We start from the raw sequence: 18,792 nt of genomic DNA, 5'->3' as shown, positions 1-18,792 counted from the left end.
CAATTTAGTAATGAAATCCATGGTAATGTTTTTCCATTTCCATTCCGGGATTTCAGGTTGTTGTAGTAGACCTGATGGTTTCTGATGTTCAGCTTTGACCTTAGAACACATCAAACATTCTCCTACGTATTTAGCAACATCAGCTTTCATACCTGGCCACCAAAAATGTTTCTTAAGATCCTTGTACATCTTCCCCGTTCCAGGATGTATTGAGTATCTGGTTTTATGAGCTTCTCTAAGTACCATTTCTCTCATATCTCCAAATTTTGGTACCCAAATTCTTTCAGCCCTATACCGGGTTCCGTCTTCCCGAATATTAAGATGCTTCTCCGATCCTTTAGGTATTTCATCCTTTAAATTTCCCTCTTTTAAAACTCCTTGTTGCGCCTCCTTTATTTGAGTAGTAAGGTTAGTGTGAATCATTATATTCATAGATTTTGCTCGAATGGGTTCTCTGTCCTTCCTGCTCAAGGCGTCGGCTACCACATTTGCCTTCCCTGGGTGGTAACTAATCTCAAAGTCGTAATCATTCAACAATTCAATCCACCTACGCTGCTTCATATTCAGTTGTTTCTGATTAAATATGTGTTGAAGACTTTTGTGGTCGGTATATATAATACTTTTGACCCCATATAAGTAGTGCCTCCAAGTCTTTAATGCAAAAACAACCGAGCCTAATTCCGAATCATGCGTCGTATAATTTTGTTCGTGAATCTTCAATTGTGTAGACGCATAAGCAATCACCTTCGTTCGTTGCATTAATACACAACCGAGACCTTGCTTTGATGCGTCACAATAAATCATAAAATCATCATTCCCTTCAGGCAATGACAATATAGGTGCCGTAGTTAGCTTTTTCTTCAATAACTGGAACGCTTTCTCTTGTTCATCCTTCCATTCAAATTTCTTCCCTTTATGCGTTAATGCAGTCAAGGGTTTTTGCTATTCTGGAAAAGTCTTGGATGAATCTTCTGTAGTAACCAGCCAATCCTAAAAATTGACGTATACGCTTCGGAGTTTTTGGGGTTTCCCACTTTTCAATGGTTTCGATCTTTGCCGAGTCCACCTGGATACCTTCTTTGTTCACTATGTGACCGAGGAATTGAACTTCTTCCAACCAAAATGCATACTTTGAAAACTTAGCGTACAGTTTTTCTTTCCTCAATACTTCTAGCACTTTTCTCAAATGTTCTTCGTGCTCTTGATCATTCTTTGAGTAAATAAGTATGTCATCGATGAAAACAATGACAAACTTGTCAAGATATGGCCCACACACTCGGTTCATAAGGTCCATGAACACAGCTGGTGCGTTAGTCAATCCAAACGGCATAACCATAAACTCGTAATGACCATAACGCGTCCTAAAAGCAGTTTTTGGAATATCATCCTCCTTTACTCGCATTTGATGATATCCAGAACATAAATCGATCTTCGAATAAACCGACGAGCCTTGTAGTTGATCAAATAAGTCGTCAATTCTCGGCAGTGGATAACGGTTTTTGATGGTAAGTTTGTTCAACTCTCTGTAGTCAATACACAACCTAAATGTACCATCCTTCTTCTTGACAAACAAAACAGGAGCTCCCCATGGTGATGTGCTTGGTCGAATGAAACCACGTTCTAATAGTTCTTGCAGTTGGCTTTGCAGTTTTTTCATCTCGCTGGGTGCGAGTCTATATAAGGAGCACGAGCTACTGGTGCAGCTCCTGGTACAAGATCTATTTGAAATTCAACAGATCGATGTGGAGGTAGTCCCGGTAATTCTTTCGGAAATACATCGGGAAATTCTTTTGCGACGGGAACATCATTGATGCTCTTTTCTTCAGTTTGTACTTTCTCAACGTGTGCTAGAATAGCATAGCAACCTTTTCTTATTAGTTTTTGTGCCTTCAAATTACTAATAAGATGTAGCTTCATGTTGCCCTTTTCTCCATACACCATTAAGGGTTCTCCTTCTTCTCGTACAATGCGAATTGCATTTTTATAACATACGATCTCTGCTTTCACCTTCTTCAGCCAGTCCATGCCAACTATTACATCAAAACTCCCTAACTCTGCTGGTATCAAATCAATCTTAAATATTTGGCTACCCAGTTTAATTTCTCGATTCCGGCATACATTATCTGCTGAAATTAATTTACCGTTTGCTAATTCGAGTAAAAATTTACTATCCAACGGCGTCAATGGACAACTTAATTTAGCACAAAAATCTCTACTCATATAGCTTCTATCCGCACCCGAATCAAATAAAACGTAAGCTGATTTATTGTCAATAAGAAATGTACCCGTAACAAGCTCTGGATCTTCCTGTGCCTCTGCCGCATTATTATTGAAAACTCTTCCGCGGCCTTGTCCATTTGTGTTCTCCTGGTTCGGGCAATTTCTAATAATGTGGCACGGTTTTCCACATTTATAACAAACTACATTGGCATAACTTGCTCCGACACTACTTGCTCCGCCATTACTCGTTCCGACACCATTTGTTCCTTTCGTTCTGTTAACCCCTGGTCCGTAGACCTCACACTTCGCCGCGCTATGACCATTTCTTTTACACTTGTTGCAAAATTTGGTGCAGAACCCCGAATGATACTTTTCACACCTTTGGCATAGCTGCTTCTGATTGTTATTGTTGTTGCGGTTGTTATTGTTGTTGGGATGATTGTTGTAGTTGCTGTTGTTGTTGTTGTTGTTGTTGTTGTTGTTGTTGTTATTGTTGTTGTTATTGTTGTTGTTTTTGGGCCGTTTGTTGTAGTTGCGATTGATGTTGCGATTGTTGGGATAATTGTTGCGATTATTATTGTAATTTGTTGTATTGGTGATTCTTATCACCGTTTTCCTCCCACTTTCTTTTGACTTGCTTCACATTGGCCTCTTCAGCCGTCTGTTCTTTAATTCTTTCCTCAATCTGGTTCACTAGTTTGTGAGCCATTCTACATGCCTGTTGTATGGAGGCGGGCTCGTTTGTACTTATATCTTCTTGGATTCTTTCCGGTAATCCTTTCACAAACGCGTCGATCTTCTCTTCCTCATCTTCGAACGCTCCCGGACACAATAGGCACAATTCTGTGAATCGTCTTTCGTACGTGGTAATATCAAATCCTTGGGTTCGTAACCCTCTAAGTTCTATCTTGGGCTTATTGACCTCAGTTCTGGGATGGTACTTCTCGTTCATCAAGTGCTTGAATGCTGACCACGGTAGTGTGTACGCATCATCTTGTCCCACTTGCTCTATATAGGTATTCCACCATGTTAACGCAGAACCTGTGAAGGTATGCGTAGCGTACTTCACTTTGTCCTCTTCAGTACACTTACTTATGGCAAACACCGATTTGACCTTCTCGGTCCACCGTTTCAATCCGATCGGTCCTTCGGTTCCATCAAATTCCAAAGGTTTGCAGGCAGTGAATTCTTTGTAGGTGCATCCTTCACGATTTCCGGTACTGCTAGATCCAAGGTTATTGTTGATATGTAGCGCAGCCTGTACTGCGGCTATTTTGAAGCTAGAAAAGTACAGAATTCATCTTCATTCATATTCACGGTGTGTCGAGTAGTCGGTGCCATTTCCTTCAAAATAGTCAAATGGAACAAGTTAATCATACAGAATATTAAGAGTAGTTAATAGTATTTCGTAGCATAATATGAACTCATTTATAAAAGCTTTTTCTTCATATTAGCGTTTTATAAGTTTAAATTCGGGTAGTACCTACCCGTTAAGTTCATACTTAGTAGCTAATATACAATTCAACTAGTACAATTCTATATGAAAAACTGATTATAATAATATTTCGCGTTCAAACTTTTATACAATATTTTACAAACTTACAATACCGCTTATTTTACATAAAGCATGAAATATAGCACACAATAACTTTGATACAAGATAGTTGTGAAGATAATTCTAGTTAGTACACAAGTCGTTCAGCAAAGGGAATAAAGATACGTAATTCATACGTCCAGAAACAAGTCATGCATTCTGGTTTTACTAGGACTACTTCCCATCCTTGGTCTTGTGGAACATAACCGTTATGGCCATTGATAAGACAGCGTGTTGTAACGTCGTCAAAGGGATGAGGGTTATGTAATGACCAACAGTCTTGTAATAACCTAAAAACCTCATTTCTTACCCCAATTACCGAATCCGTCACTTGTGGTAACGTTTTGTTTAATAGTTGTAGCCCGATGTTCTTTTTCTCACTTTGGTGAGAAGCGAACATTACTAACCCGTAAGCATAGCATGCTTCTTTATGTTGCATGTTAGCAGCTTTTTCTAAATCATGAAGTCCTATATTCGGATACATTGAGTCAAAATAATTTCTTAACCCGTTGCGTAAAATAGCATTTGGGTTCCCCGCAATATATGCGTCAAAGTAAACACATCGTAACTTATGGGTTTCCCAATGTGATACCCCCATCTTTCAAACGAAAGCCTCTTATAAACCAAGACATTCTTGGAACGTTCTTCGAATGTCTTACAAACTGATTTCGCCGTAAATAGTTGTGCCGAAGAATTCTGACCGACTCTAGACAAGATTTCATCAATCATGTCTCCGGGTAGGTCTCTTAAAATATTGAGTTGTCTATCCATTTTGTGTTTTTATACTGTAAAATAGACAAGAGTTAGATTCATAAAAAAAAATACTTATTAATACAAGCAATTTTTACATATATCATAAAGCATAAGCACACTATATTACATATATTACACCACACGAATACAACTATCTTATTCCGACTCGCTCTTTTCTTCTTCTTCGGTTTTGGTTCGTTTTGCCAAGTTTCTAGGGATATATGATGTTCCCCTAATACGAGCTGTCGTTTTCCACAACGGTTTAGAAAAACCTGGTGGTTTAGAGGTTCCCGGGTCATTGTTACAACTTAAGGGCTTCGGGGGTTGACGATACATATAAAGTTCATCGGGGTTGGAATTAGATTTCTCTATTTTTATGAAATTTCCCTTATTATTTTATTTTTCCTTTTTAAATTCAGTTGGGGTAATTTCTATAACATCATCGGAATTCTCGTCGGAATCCGATTCATTGGAGAATTGGTAATCCTCCCAATATTTTGTTTCCTTGGCGGAAACACCATTGACCATAATTAACCTTGGTCGGTTGGTTGAGGATTTTCTTTTACTTAACCGTTTTATTATTTCCCCCACCGGTTCTATTTCCTCCTCCGGTTCCTCCTCTTCTGGTTCTGATTCTTCCGGTTCTGATTCTTCTTCCGGTTCTTCTTCGGGAATTTGTGAATCAGTCCAATATATATTCGACTCTTCGTTATTATTAGGTGAGTCAATCGGATTTGTGCTAGAGGTAGACATCTATCACACAATATCAAACATGTTAAGAGATTAATATATCACATAATATATACATGTTAATAATATATAGTTTCCAACAAAAATGTTAAGCAATCATTTTTAAAGAAAACACGGTCGAAGTCCAGACTCACTAATGCATCCTAACAAACTCGATAAGATACACTAATGCAAATTTCTGGTTCTCTAAGACCAACGCTCGGATACCAACTGAAATGTCCCGTTCTTATTGATTAAAAACGTTCCATATTAATTGATTTCGTTGCGAGGTTTTGACCTGTATATGAGACGTTTTTTCAAAGACTGCATTCATTTTTAAAACAAACCATAACCTTTATTTCATAAATAAAGGTTTAAAAAGCTTTACGTAGATTATCAAATAATGATAATCTAAAATATCCTGTTTACACACGACCATTAGATAATGGTTTACAATACAAATATGTTACATCGAAATCAGTTTCTTGAATGCATTTTTTACACAATATCATACAAACATGGACTCCAAATTTTGTCCTTATTTTAGTATGCAACAGCGGAAGCTCTTAGTATTCACCTGAGAATAAACATGCTTTAAACGTCAACAAAAATGTTGGTGAGTTATAGGTTTAACCTATATATATCAAATCGTAACAATAGACCACAAGATTTCATATTTCAATACACATCCCATACATAGAGATAAAAATCATTCATATGGTGAACACCTGGTAACCGACATTAACAAGATGCATATATAAGAATATCCCCATCATTTCGGGACACCCTTCGGATATGATATAAATTTCGAAGTACTAAAGCATCCGGTACTTTGGATGGGGTTTGTTAGGCCCAATAGATCTATCTTTAGGATTCGCGTCAATTAGGGTGTCTGTTCCCTAATTCTTAGATTACCAGACTTAATAAAAAGGGACATTTTCGATTTCGATAATTCAACCATAGAATGTAGTTTCACGTACTTGTGTCTATTTTGTAAATCATTTATAAAACCTGCATGTATTCTCATCCCAAAAATATTAGATTTTAAAAGTGGGACTATATAACTCACTTTCACAGATTTTTACTTCGTCGGGAAGTAAGACTTGGCCACTGGTTGATTCACGAACCTATAACAATATATACATATATATCAAAGTATGTTCAAAATATATTTACAACACTTTTAATATATTTTGATGTTTTAAGTTTACTAAGTCAGCTGTCCTCGTTAGTAACCTACAACTAGTTGTCCACAGTTAGATGTATAGAAATAAATCGATAAATATTATCTTGAATCAATCCACGACCCACTGTATACGTATCTTAGTATTGATCACAACTCAAACTATATATATTTTGGAATCAACCTCAACCCTGTATAGCTAACTCCAACATTCACATATAGAGTGTCTATGGTTGTTCCGAAATATATATAGATGTGTCGACATGATAGGTCAAAACATTGTATATGTGTCTATGGTATCTCAAGATTACATAATATACAATACAAGTTGATTAAGTTATGGTTGGAATAGATTTGTTACCAATTTTCACGTAGCTAAAATGAGAAAAATTATCCAATCTTGTTTTACCCATAACTTCTTCATTTTAAATCCGTTTTGAGTGAATTAAATTGCTATGGTTTCATATTGAACTCTATTTTATGAATCTAAACAGAAAAAGTATAGGTTTATAGTCGGAAAAATAAGTTACAAGTTGTTTTTGTAAAGGTAGTCATTTCAGTCGAAAGAACGACGTCTAGATGACCATTTTAGAAAACATACTTCCACTTTGAGTTTAACCATAATTTTTGGATATAGTTTTATGTTCATAATATCATTTTCCCAGAATAACAACTTTTAAATCAAAGTTTATCATAGTTTTTAATTAACTAACCCAAAACAGCTCGCGGTGTTACTACGACGGCGTAAATCCGGTTTTACGGTGTTTTTCGTGTTTCCAGGTTTTAAATCATTAAGTTAGCATATAATATAGATATAGAACATGTGTTTAGTTGATTTTAAAAGTCAATTTAGAAGGATTAACTTTTATTTGCGAACAAGTTTAGAATTAACTAAACTATGTTCTAGTGATTACAAGTTTAGACCTTCGAATAAGATAGCTTTATATGTATGAATCGAATGATGTTATGAACATCATTACTACCTCAAGTTCCTTGTATAAACCTATTGGAAATGAGAAAAATAGATCTAGCTTCAAAGGATCCTTGGATGGCTTGAAAGTTCTTGAAGCAGAATCATGACACGAAAACAATTTCAAGTAAGATTTCCACTCGAAATAAGATTGTTATAGTTATAGAAATTGAATTAAAGTTTGAATATGATTATTACCTTGTATTAGAAAGATAACCTACTGTAAGTAACAAAGGTTTCTTGATCTTGGATGATTACTTGGAATGGATTTAGAAAACTTGGAAGTAAACTTGCAATCTTGGAAGTATTCTTGATTTTATGAAACTAGAACTTTTGGAATTTATGAAGAACACTTAGAACTTGAAGATAGAACTTGAGAGAGATCAATTAGATGAAGAAAATTGAAGAATAAAAGTGTTTGTAGGTGTTTTTGGTCGTTGGTGTATGGATTAGATATAAAGGATATGTAATTTTGTTTTCATGTAAATAAGTCATGAATGATTACTCATATTTTTGTAATTTTATGAGATATTTCAGGCTAGTTGCCAAATGATGGTTCCCACATGTGTTAGGTGACTCACATGGGCTGCTAAGAGCTGATCATTGGAGTGTATATACCAATAGTACATACATCTAAAAGCTGTGTATTGTACGAGTAAGAATACGGGTGCATACGAGTAGAATTGTTGAAGAAACTGAACAAGGATGTAATTGTAAGCATTTTTGTTAAGTAGAAGTATTTTGATAAGTGTATTGTAGTATTTCAAAAGTGTATGAATACATATTAAAACACTACATGTATATACATTTTAACTGAGTCGTTAAGTCATCGTTAGTCGTTACATGTAAATGTTGTTTTGAAACCTTTAGGTTAACGATCTTGTTGAATGTTGTTAAACCATTGTTTATTTTAACAAATTAGATGTTAAATTGTTATATTATCATGATATTATGATATATAATATATCTTAGTATGATATATATACAGTTAAATGTCGTTACAACGATAATCGTTACATATATGTCTCGTTTCGAAATCATTAAGTTAGTAGTCTTATTTTTACATATGTATTTCATTGTTAATACACTTAATAATATATTTACTTATCATTTAACATAATTAACCAAGTGTATCAATATCTTAATATGATTCATATGTACCTAGTAAGACGTTGTTATAACGATAATCGTTATATATATCGTTTTCGAGTTTCTTAAATTAATAGTCTCATTTTTATGTATATAACTCATTGTTAAAATACCTAATGAGATACATACTTATAATAAAATCATGTTAACTATATATATAACCATATATATATCATCGTATAGTTTTTACAAGTTTTAACGTTCGTGAATCACCGGTCAACTTGGGTGGTCAATTGTCTATATGAAACCTATTTCAATTAATCAAGTCTTAACAAGTTTGATTGCTTAACATGTTGGAAACACTTAATCATGTAAATAACAATTTCATTTAATATATATATAAACATGGAAAAGTTCGGGTCACTACACTTTACAGGTTACATTAAGGTTGTATTTATAGACAAAACGATATAAGGAAACTAAATCTTTCGACTTGGCCTTCAAGCTGACGAATGTTCCAGAATGTTCCTTCACTTTCTTCGTTTAAATCTTCAACACTCAACAAATCTCCCACTTTGAAGATCTAGAATGAACCCATACTAGATTACCTGTCTCAACGTCGTTAAACCTACCCATCCATACCGCCAAGAAAGCTTCTTGGGACACGCACATTCTAACCAACAAGTTAGCAGCTTTCGATAAATAGTACTTCAACTACACTTGCCAAAACGTAATCTTCATCTGTCAATTGTGTTAGAAACCCACAACAACTCTAGATCACTCGATTATGGAACTCCATTTGAACACCGCCGAATAAACACCCGGGACACGCCACACTTCCACGCCATGGGAAGGAAGACTTTCGACACTCAAATAGTTAAGTAATAATCTAATCTTCGTTGCTAGCTTGGATCATCTCTGATTTATGTGCCACCATTGAAGTGTGCGAGACTTCTATTACAGTATTTTAAACAAGAGACAAAACCGCCTCAACTCATCACTCTAGATACACCCAATCATGTCACCGACATGTCAACGATCACCCTCATACCGAATTTATGCTTATCACTAATTTTCCTTCCCAGCAATCAGAAAATCTGACAAACGCCCTTGTAGACTATTCATCAAGGCTCCAGTGAGAACACAGTCACAACCTCAAAATCTACACTTTCAACTTTTCGCTTTCACGCTGGTACACTGATCCTCATAGCTATGAGTTTCTTGAACCCATCTTCTCAATCTCAAGCATGCTCCCACTGTACGAGTAAGAAAATAAACAGCTGCTACCCGAGAAGAATCTGTTTCGTACCACCCGATCAGTTGCAAATTTCTTTTCCATTGGAGAGTAAAACAAGTACCTAAGTATCTAGTCAGAATCGACGCACTTAACACTGTGAAAACCAGAGAAACATATTGCACAACCATCTCTACAACTCCCACTAGTCGTCCAACTCCCACTTACCCGATACTTTCGTCAGTTTCCAAACTCACTCCGAGTTCCCGACACTCTCAACAATATCTTGAAAGCTTCAAGTTCCAGGACTTACAAGATTATCCACTCCATCAATCACCTAAGAACTCCGAATTGGTAACCCCGAAGGAAAAAGCTCGTTTGTTGAACCAAACATCACCCAAAACCCTGAGCACTTGTCGAACGCGTTCTATTCGACACCCTTCGTAAACCAATCTCCTTAGAGAGAGAAGCTCTAACCCGCCTGCATATTCCACAAACTTTGGAATATCCAACCAAAACCTTTGGTCGTCCCGTTTCAAAAAACCGCAAGCATAAAAACTTCCCCGATAACTCCCACTGCCGATAATAACTCGAATGTAATCCCCTCGTTATCCAAACCCTAAACCTGAGAGATCACCCTCGTGAGCTTCTATAACAAGCCAATATCCCAAAATATCCAGCTTGTATCGCCCAAAGTTTCCGAGACTAAACTATCTCGCACTCGCGTCATCAAAACCCGAAAAGTTCACCCTGAAAAATTGCCCAGATTTGAAAAATCGTATCTAAAAACAAACGGTCCGATCATCAACAAATTTAAACCACCAGTAGATCCGACTTTTTTACAATAACAGTAAAAATTTCAGATCGATCCAACGGTAGACAATCTTACAATAAATTTTCTACTTCTGCTGCGCAATCACAAAACCCTAAGAGTTTTCATGACGGCTATCAAATTTGAAAACACATAACTCTAAATCTAACGGTCCGATCACTTTTAAATTTTTACAGCAACTAGACCTATTTGTCTAACACCTACAATCCAATTTTCATGTATATCCAATGGAAGACGAACTTGCAATGATTTTTCTACTACAGCTGCGCAATTAAACCTTACCTGAGTTGCTGTAATTTCGGAAAAACATATCTCTCAATTGAACGGTCCGATCTCTACGAAATTTTGATCACAATTAGATCTCTAAGTCAACAATCCCCAGTTAAAATATCATGGCGATCCAACGGTTAACGAACCCGATATGAATTTTCTTCTGTAGCAGTTTATGAACATCTGAATTTTGCAAACCTCTCCCGCAACATAATTTATCGATACGACCACCAACTCTGTTACCACCGCGAGCCACCATAATAATCTATTATTAATCATAGACAATTGTAATAGATTATATCACGAGTACATAGACCATAGCTGCGAGTTCTTCACGATCAACTAAGTCTTTAGATCTCGATCCATGTTGCACAAACCCTAGATCTATCGTTTGTTCATGCTTTCAACTCGCCATTGCTCCCACTCGAAACCATGAGCTCTTGATACCACTTATTAGGATTTATTCGACCCAAACAAGACGTATGATTTAATCTAATCACACACCCACGAACAACATACGATTTAGATAAAACAATAAACGACACAGGGATTTAACGTGGTTATATACCAACTCTAAAATGCGGAGAAGGGTTTAATCCATGGGCGCAAATCAGAGAATTTTTCTTATTATTTTTGTGCACACTTTACAGGTTACATTAGGGTTGTATTTATAGACAAAACAATAAAAGGAAACTAAATCTTTCGACTTGGCTTGCAAGCTGACGAATGTTCTAGAATGTTCCTTCACTTGCTTCGTTTAAATCTTCAACACTCAACATAAACATGTTGCTAGTCATAGGCGTATTTCAAGTTATAGTTTAATATGTGTGTTGGTGACTTTGATTAGTAAAAGTCTAACTAGATTATGAACATTCAACAATTAGGAAATGATGTGTCAAAAGTATGTGCAGTAGTGCTTAACTTATCTTTTAACTTTTAAATTTATAAAACCTTTTATTAATACACTTTAATACCCTAACGAGCAACAAAACCCGGTCAGATGTAGTATTTTAGGTTATCGTCCCAAGAGAGCGTAGATGCGGATAAGAGTTGTTTTATTTAAATAGTTTAATTCTTATTAAAGAATTAAAGATAAATTTTTATGTATTTTATGAGATAGATTCTTATCTCTTAGGAAAGAGATGTTTTTAAAGATAAACAAAGCAATAAAATAAAATAAGGAATTAAAGATTGAAAATAAACAGATAAAATAAAAGCAGTTACATGAACAACTAACTCATACGAGAATCATATTAGGAAAGTTTCATAACTTATATTAACACAAAGCAGAATAATAATCATAGAGCAACTATTATCCCTTAATAGGTTAAGCTAACTGTTGCATATCATTCAACAGGTATGACTTAAAGCATATGCTAGACACGTGATGTGCATGACTAACATGAAAGGACTAGTTCATATACATTATAAACGATTCACAATAGTTGATTACATCGCGAGGTGTTTAACCTCTATATGATACATTTTACAAACATTGCATTCGTGTTAAAAGACAAACTTTCATTACATCAAAAGTTGACAGGCATGCATACCATTTCATAATATCCATCTATAAATGATCTAATCTGTCATTTACTTAATCATAATCTTTACTGAACTCAATGACTTGAATGCAACGTCTTTTGAAATATGCCATGAATGACTCCAAGTAATATCTTTAAAATGAGCAAATGCACAGCGGAAGATTTCTTTAATACCTGAGAATAAACATGCTTTAAAGTGTCAACCAAAAGGTTAGTGAGTTCATTAGTTTATCATAATCATTCGTTTCCATCATTTTAATAGACCACAAGAATTTCATTTCCAATTCTCATAAATATACGTCCCATGCATAGAGACAAAAATCATTCATATGGTGAACACCTGGTAACCAACATTAACAAGATGCATATAAGAATATCCCCTATCATTCCGGGAAATCCTTCGGACATGATAAAAACGAATTCGAAGTACTAAAGCATCCGGTACTTTGGATGGGGTTCGTTAGTCCCAATAGATCTATCTTTAGGATTACGTCAATTAGTAGTCTGGTTTACTAATTCTTAGGCTACCAAGCAAAAGGGGCATATTCGGCTTCGATCATTCAACCATAGAATGTAGTTTCAATTACTTGTGTCTATTTCGTCAAACATTTATAAAAGCGCATGTATTCTCATTCTCAAAAATATATATTGCAAAAGCATTTAAAAAGGGAGTAATGAAACTCACCATACTGTATTTCGTAGTAAAAATACATATAACGTCATTGAACAAGTGCAGGGTTGGCCTCGGATTCACGAACCTATATTAATTATATATATTTATGTGTTGGTCAATGTTTGTCTAACAAATTAGGTCAAGTCATAGTGTACCATAATCCTAATGCTCGAGACTAATATGCATAGGTCAACAAAAGTCAATTTGACTCAAAATGAATTCCAAAATCTATACATAATTAATATATAGTTTAAATGTCGTTTTATTATATTTTTTAAATATTTTAAAAAAAATTATTAAAGTAAATAATATAATTCATTTATTAATAAATAAAATTTTATATTAAAATTTATATAATAAAATATACTTTTATATATATTAAGTAATAAGGTTTATAGAGTTTATTTAATATCATAAAGATAATATGATAGGTATTATTAAAGAAATTTTATTACACGTAGTAAAATATGTTTGTATCACATATTTATTTGATAAAATAACATCCATAATAATAGTAAGTAAAAGTTGTATTATTTTGTAATAATAATAATTATTATTTTATTAATAAAAATATCAATATTTATAATTACTAAGATGACAATATGATAAAATGATAATTCTAATTATGATAACTTTAATATTTACGACACTTTTTAATATTATCTTTAAAATAATAATTCTATTTAAAATGATAATAATAGTGATATTTTATAGTAACAATGACATTTCTATTAAAATGATAATTTTTGTTAAAATGATAGTTTTAATACTAACGATATACTTTTAATAATAATAGTAATGATAAAAATAATAAGAACGATAATTTTATCTAAATCAATATCTTATAATATTTTAATTTCATCAAGATACTCTTACTCATTATTTCCTAATCGTTTCGTTTAATAGATTTTAATCGTCTTTATATCGTGTTCATAATAATGTTAATAATAGTAATCAAAATAATTAGGTGTTACTAACATTAGTTTTAATTACATTAATACTAATAATGATAATTACTATGACATTGTTAACGATAATACTAATATCATAATAATAATAACAATAACAATAACCATTTTTAAATAATGATATATATTAATAATGATAATAATAATAATAATAATAATATTTAGATAATAATAATAATAATACTAATTATAACTTTAACGATAATAATGATAGTAATAATAATAAAAATAACAATTTATATTGTTAAATTCTTTTATTGATAAATATAATAATAATAATAATAATAATAATAATAATAATAATAATAATAATAATAATAATAATAATAATAATAATAATAATAATAATAATAATAATAATAAGATAAAACTAGAACGACGATAATAAAGACGATAATAATAATCATTTTTAATAATAATACAAAAATTCGATTGACTATAACTTCAAATCCGTTCATCGAAACCATTCGATATCTAAAGGAAAAGTTCTTAATTTTTCGCTAGCTTTCCAATGACATGCATATCTTATACCTTATCTCAACCGCATATATAACTAATTCAGGATTCAACATATCCTATCTAATGATAATATCAAAAGTACAAGCATGCATAATCCTATATTCTCGAGAAATAGTCAGGGATACACTATTAGTATGTAAAAATTAAATTATGAGTACTCACGTATCAATATTGAGATTCAATATTGCAGGAAAGGTACGTAGATACAATGGAGACGATAAACACTAGATTGACCTCACGAGCATACCCATGAACCATACCCATCACCTCCATAGCTATAACCCATAATTTCCTTAGTCCTATCCCACTCGTAAAACCCATGTTGCAACAACTCGCGCGTACCCATCGTCGTAGTACTTTATGTATAAATACTAATAATAATAATACCTAATACTCCTAACAATAATAATAATAACAATAATAATAATAATAATAATAATAATAATAATAATAATAATAATAATAATAATAATAATAATAATAATAATAATAATAATAATAATATAAATATAAATATATATGGAGTAATATAGATAGATATGTGATATGTGTGTGTAAACTGACTCAAAACCGATCGAAATTAAAGACTTCTCCTGACATCTATCCTAATGCGATCGCATGGGATATGTATGGGGAATCCATGCGATCGCATGAGCCCCCAAGACAGCTGATATCCATTGTTTTACTCTGCCGACACTCTTAATTATTATTATATATAATTAATTATTTAATTTATATAATTATTTATATACTATATTATATTTACGCTCATGGTAAAAATGTAATTTTTACTCAAATGACTTGGACGTTGTCACTCTACTCATGTACCACTTTCGGTTTTTCGAGCGCACTTTCGTACGTTTAGAAAACTAGCCTTTTACGTTACACGACATGTACACTTATTAATAATTTGACTTTACTCATCAAAAAATTACCTTATAATAAATGTAACTTATAAAATTGAGCGTTGTGGTCATTTGCTTCTATAAATTAGAGTCTCGTTGTTTACTAAAATACGTTTAATAATATTGACACATTTTATATTTAAGTTATAAATTAACGCGTTTGTAAAATATATATATATATATTCTTACTTAAGAATATAATTTTGAAATATCAATCTAATTATAATTCAAAGTTTAAAATGTTTAAGTAATAGAAAATATTATGTCGTATCACGTTTTACGTTTTTGAAACAATATATATATATATATATATATATATATATATATATATATATATATATATATATATATATATATATATATATATATATATATATATAATTTATGATACAAAGCTTTAATTAAGTTTCTTAAGACTTATGAACAATTTATCTTATAAAACATTTCACTAATAAAGTTCTTTAAAAATCGTTTTTGTACGTTTGAAACAATATTAAATAAATATGAAAACTTTGTTTTCCAAAACTGTAAGATCCTGTTTTCTTTTTTGGGTTTGGACGCCGTCCAAACATTTGGGACGACGTCCCAGTTTGAAGACCTGGACGCCGTCCAACATTTTTGGACGCCGTTCAGAATGGCTGGCAGGCATGTCTTTTTGCTATTAATTATTTTAGATGGGTATTTTGGTAATTTCACTTCTTGGAAGAATTTTAAAGCCCTAGATAAGTTTTGGGAGTCTCATTACTCCATTCACAACCACCAAACATCATCTACTTTAATTCTAGAGAGAGAGTGCTCTTAAGTGTGAGAAAGCTCAAATAGGAGAGGAAGAAGCTTGTTTCGGGTTCTAGCTCGAGCATTGAAGTTGTTCATCTCCTCGTTAGCTTCGTTTTTATTGTGGTGGTAAGCCCTAAAATTGATTTCTCTAGTAAATATGTTTAAGGGTTAGGGTTTGGGTTAATGTTGTACATAAAACCCATGTATGAGTGATTTGGGGGTTTTGGGTAAGTTTGGGTCATGAAGACCCAAATGGTGACTAACTTAGGGTTTTGAAATGTTGAAATGTGTAAATGGGTCTTAAAGGCCTAATAGATCACTAGTACACCTATAGTTAGTGTTAGTGGGAGTCATTTGGGTTGTGGGTGACCTAAATGGGTATGTTGACCTTGAAATGGGTCAAATGGGTCTTTGATGACCTAGGTTGTCTTGCATGCGTGAAAATGAGTCAACTTGGTGTTTAAATGCGTGTTAAGACCTTAAATGGCTAGAACTAGGGTTTTTGGTGAAGTTAACCCATTATTAGGGTTAAAGGTGCAAAATGGGTCGGGATTGGACTTAGGGTCAAAAGACTCTAGATTGTTAAGTGAGTTGCTTGACCGACTTGAGTTGTGAATTGATTATGTGCTAAAATGTAATAGGTACGTTACATTGACGTTGCAAGTTCGGTTATCTTACACGAAGACTTTGAGGTGAGTGGAATAATTATATGTGTAGGTATATAATGTATCTATTTGTTGTAGCGTGAAATGTGTAGTGTCGAGGTGCTAAGACGCCACGTTTCACGTGAAGAGTGTAGCATCGAGGTGTTAAGATGCCACTCGGGTGTATCATCGAGGTGTTAAGATGCCACCTAGGAGTGTAGTGTCGAGGTGTTAAGACACCACTCCGTAAAATAATGAGTGATGCATCGAGGTGTTAAGATGCCACTCGGGGTGATGTGCCGAGGTGTTAAGGTGCCACCCTAGGGGTTAGTGGTGCGAGGTGTTAAGTGCCCTAACGGATGTTATGAACACCGATGGCGTTTTCGCGAGCGCAGTTCCCTTGTACTATTGGTTAACCATGGTTATTTGTGTTGTAAGCATATTATATTATTCGAGTTATATTTATATGCGGTTGTTATGCTAGCTTGGGGGTATTGGTGAATTATAGCTTGTTATTGCGACGATAAGCTAATGTTGTTTGCTAGCATGTTTGCGGTTGTGTAAGTGTATGCAAGTAGGTATAATTATATATGTATTCGTATAATTATTGCATTCACTAAGCTTTGCTTACCCTCTAGTTGTTTACTTTTTTTATAGGCTCGGGCATTGACAAGGGTAAGAGCATTCAATTGGATTAGTGATATCCCGCTTGTTTTGTTAGGGGATGCTTTTGGGTGTTATCTTTTGGAGTTCGACCGAGATTGGGTAGTTTAACCCCAAACACCATGCTCTAGTGTCGTTTGGAACCTAAACTTATATTTGGTCGAAACTTTTATTTTTGAACGAAACTCGTAAAATGGGCGATGTGGGCCCGTTGATGTAAAACTTGATTTGATGATGAAAATCTCTTAGTTTCACTTATATTGACTTGTGGTAAAAAGGTTTTCGTTTGAAAGTGTCGGGAAGCGGGTTTTTCGCTCGTGTGAGTTGGACCCGTGATCAGTAGCTGGAAGACCATTGGGACGCCGTCCTAATTGCTTGGACGCCGTCCCAGTTGTGTTGAGCTGGACGCCGTCCTAAACTTTGGACGCCGTCCCACCTTTCTGAGCTGGACGCCGTCCAAGATTATGGACGCCGTCCAGATGCACTGACTTAGAAATTTTTTTTTGGTACGCGTTTTTGGGTTTAAGAAGTCGGGTTGTTACAAGTGGTATCAGAGCCTGGTCTAAGGGATTTAGGCGACTTGAGATAGGTGCCTAGACTTAGACTTTATTGTGTGAGCGCCTTATGCGGGACTTGTAGGACTTTGGGTCTAATCGGGAATTGTTAGTGCTTTGGTTTATGAGAATTAACCTTGTGCTAATTGTTTTGTGTTGTGTTTAGCAATCATCAAGCAAGATGGACGTTGTACTAGCAAGTGAATGCGATGTGCTCGCGTAACAACGAGTAGCTACCGTTGTTACGGGTGCAAATCGTGTTAAACAAGCAATGTACGACGATTGTTGAGCGAGATGGAGTAGTGTGGCATATATGTTTATACATATGTAATTTGTCCTTTCGTTTTTGTGGTTTAACCTATTTCGTTTTATAGAATGAAGATGAGAAACGGTCCCGATCATGATAACGGAAGTACAAGCGAGGACGCCGAGTTTTCGGCCAAGGTTGAGGCCGTCTTTAAAAAGTTAAAAGCGGATTTTCTTACGGACGTCCGAAAGGTCTTTCAAGATTCGGTCGATGGGCAGGTGACCGATTTGATAAATGAACGAATGAAGGCCACTATCGAAGAGGCCCTTGACGCTAGGAATATCTATCCTCGCGGTGAAGGAGGCGAAGGAAGGCGGGACTTCCACTACAAGAACTTCAAGGATGCTCAACCCCCGATGTTTAA

Source organism: Rutidosis leptorrhynchoides, chromosome 3 (genome assembly GCF_046630445.1).
Source record: "Rutidosis leptorrhynchoides isolate AG116_Rl617_1_P2 chromosome 3, CSIRO_AGI_Rlap_v1, whole genome shotgun sequence".
NCBI classification, from domain to species: Eukaryota; Viridiplantae; Streptophyta; class Magnoliopsida; order Asterales; family Asteraceae; genus Rutidosis; species Rutidosis leptorrhynchoides.
This window is presented reverse-complemented; position numbering follows the sequence as displayed.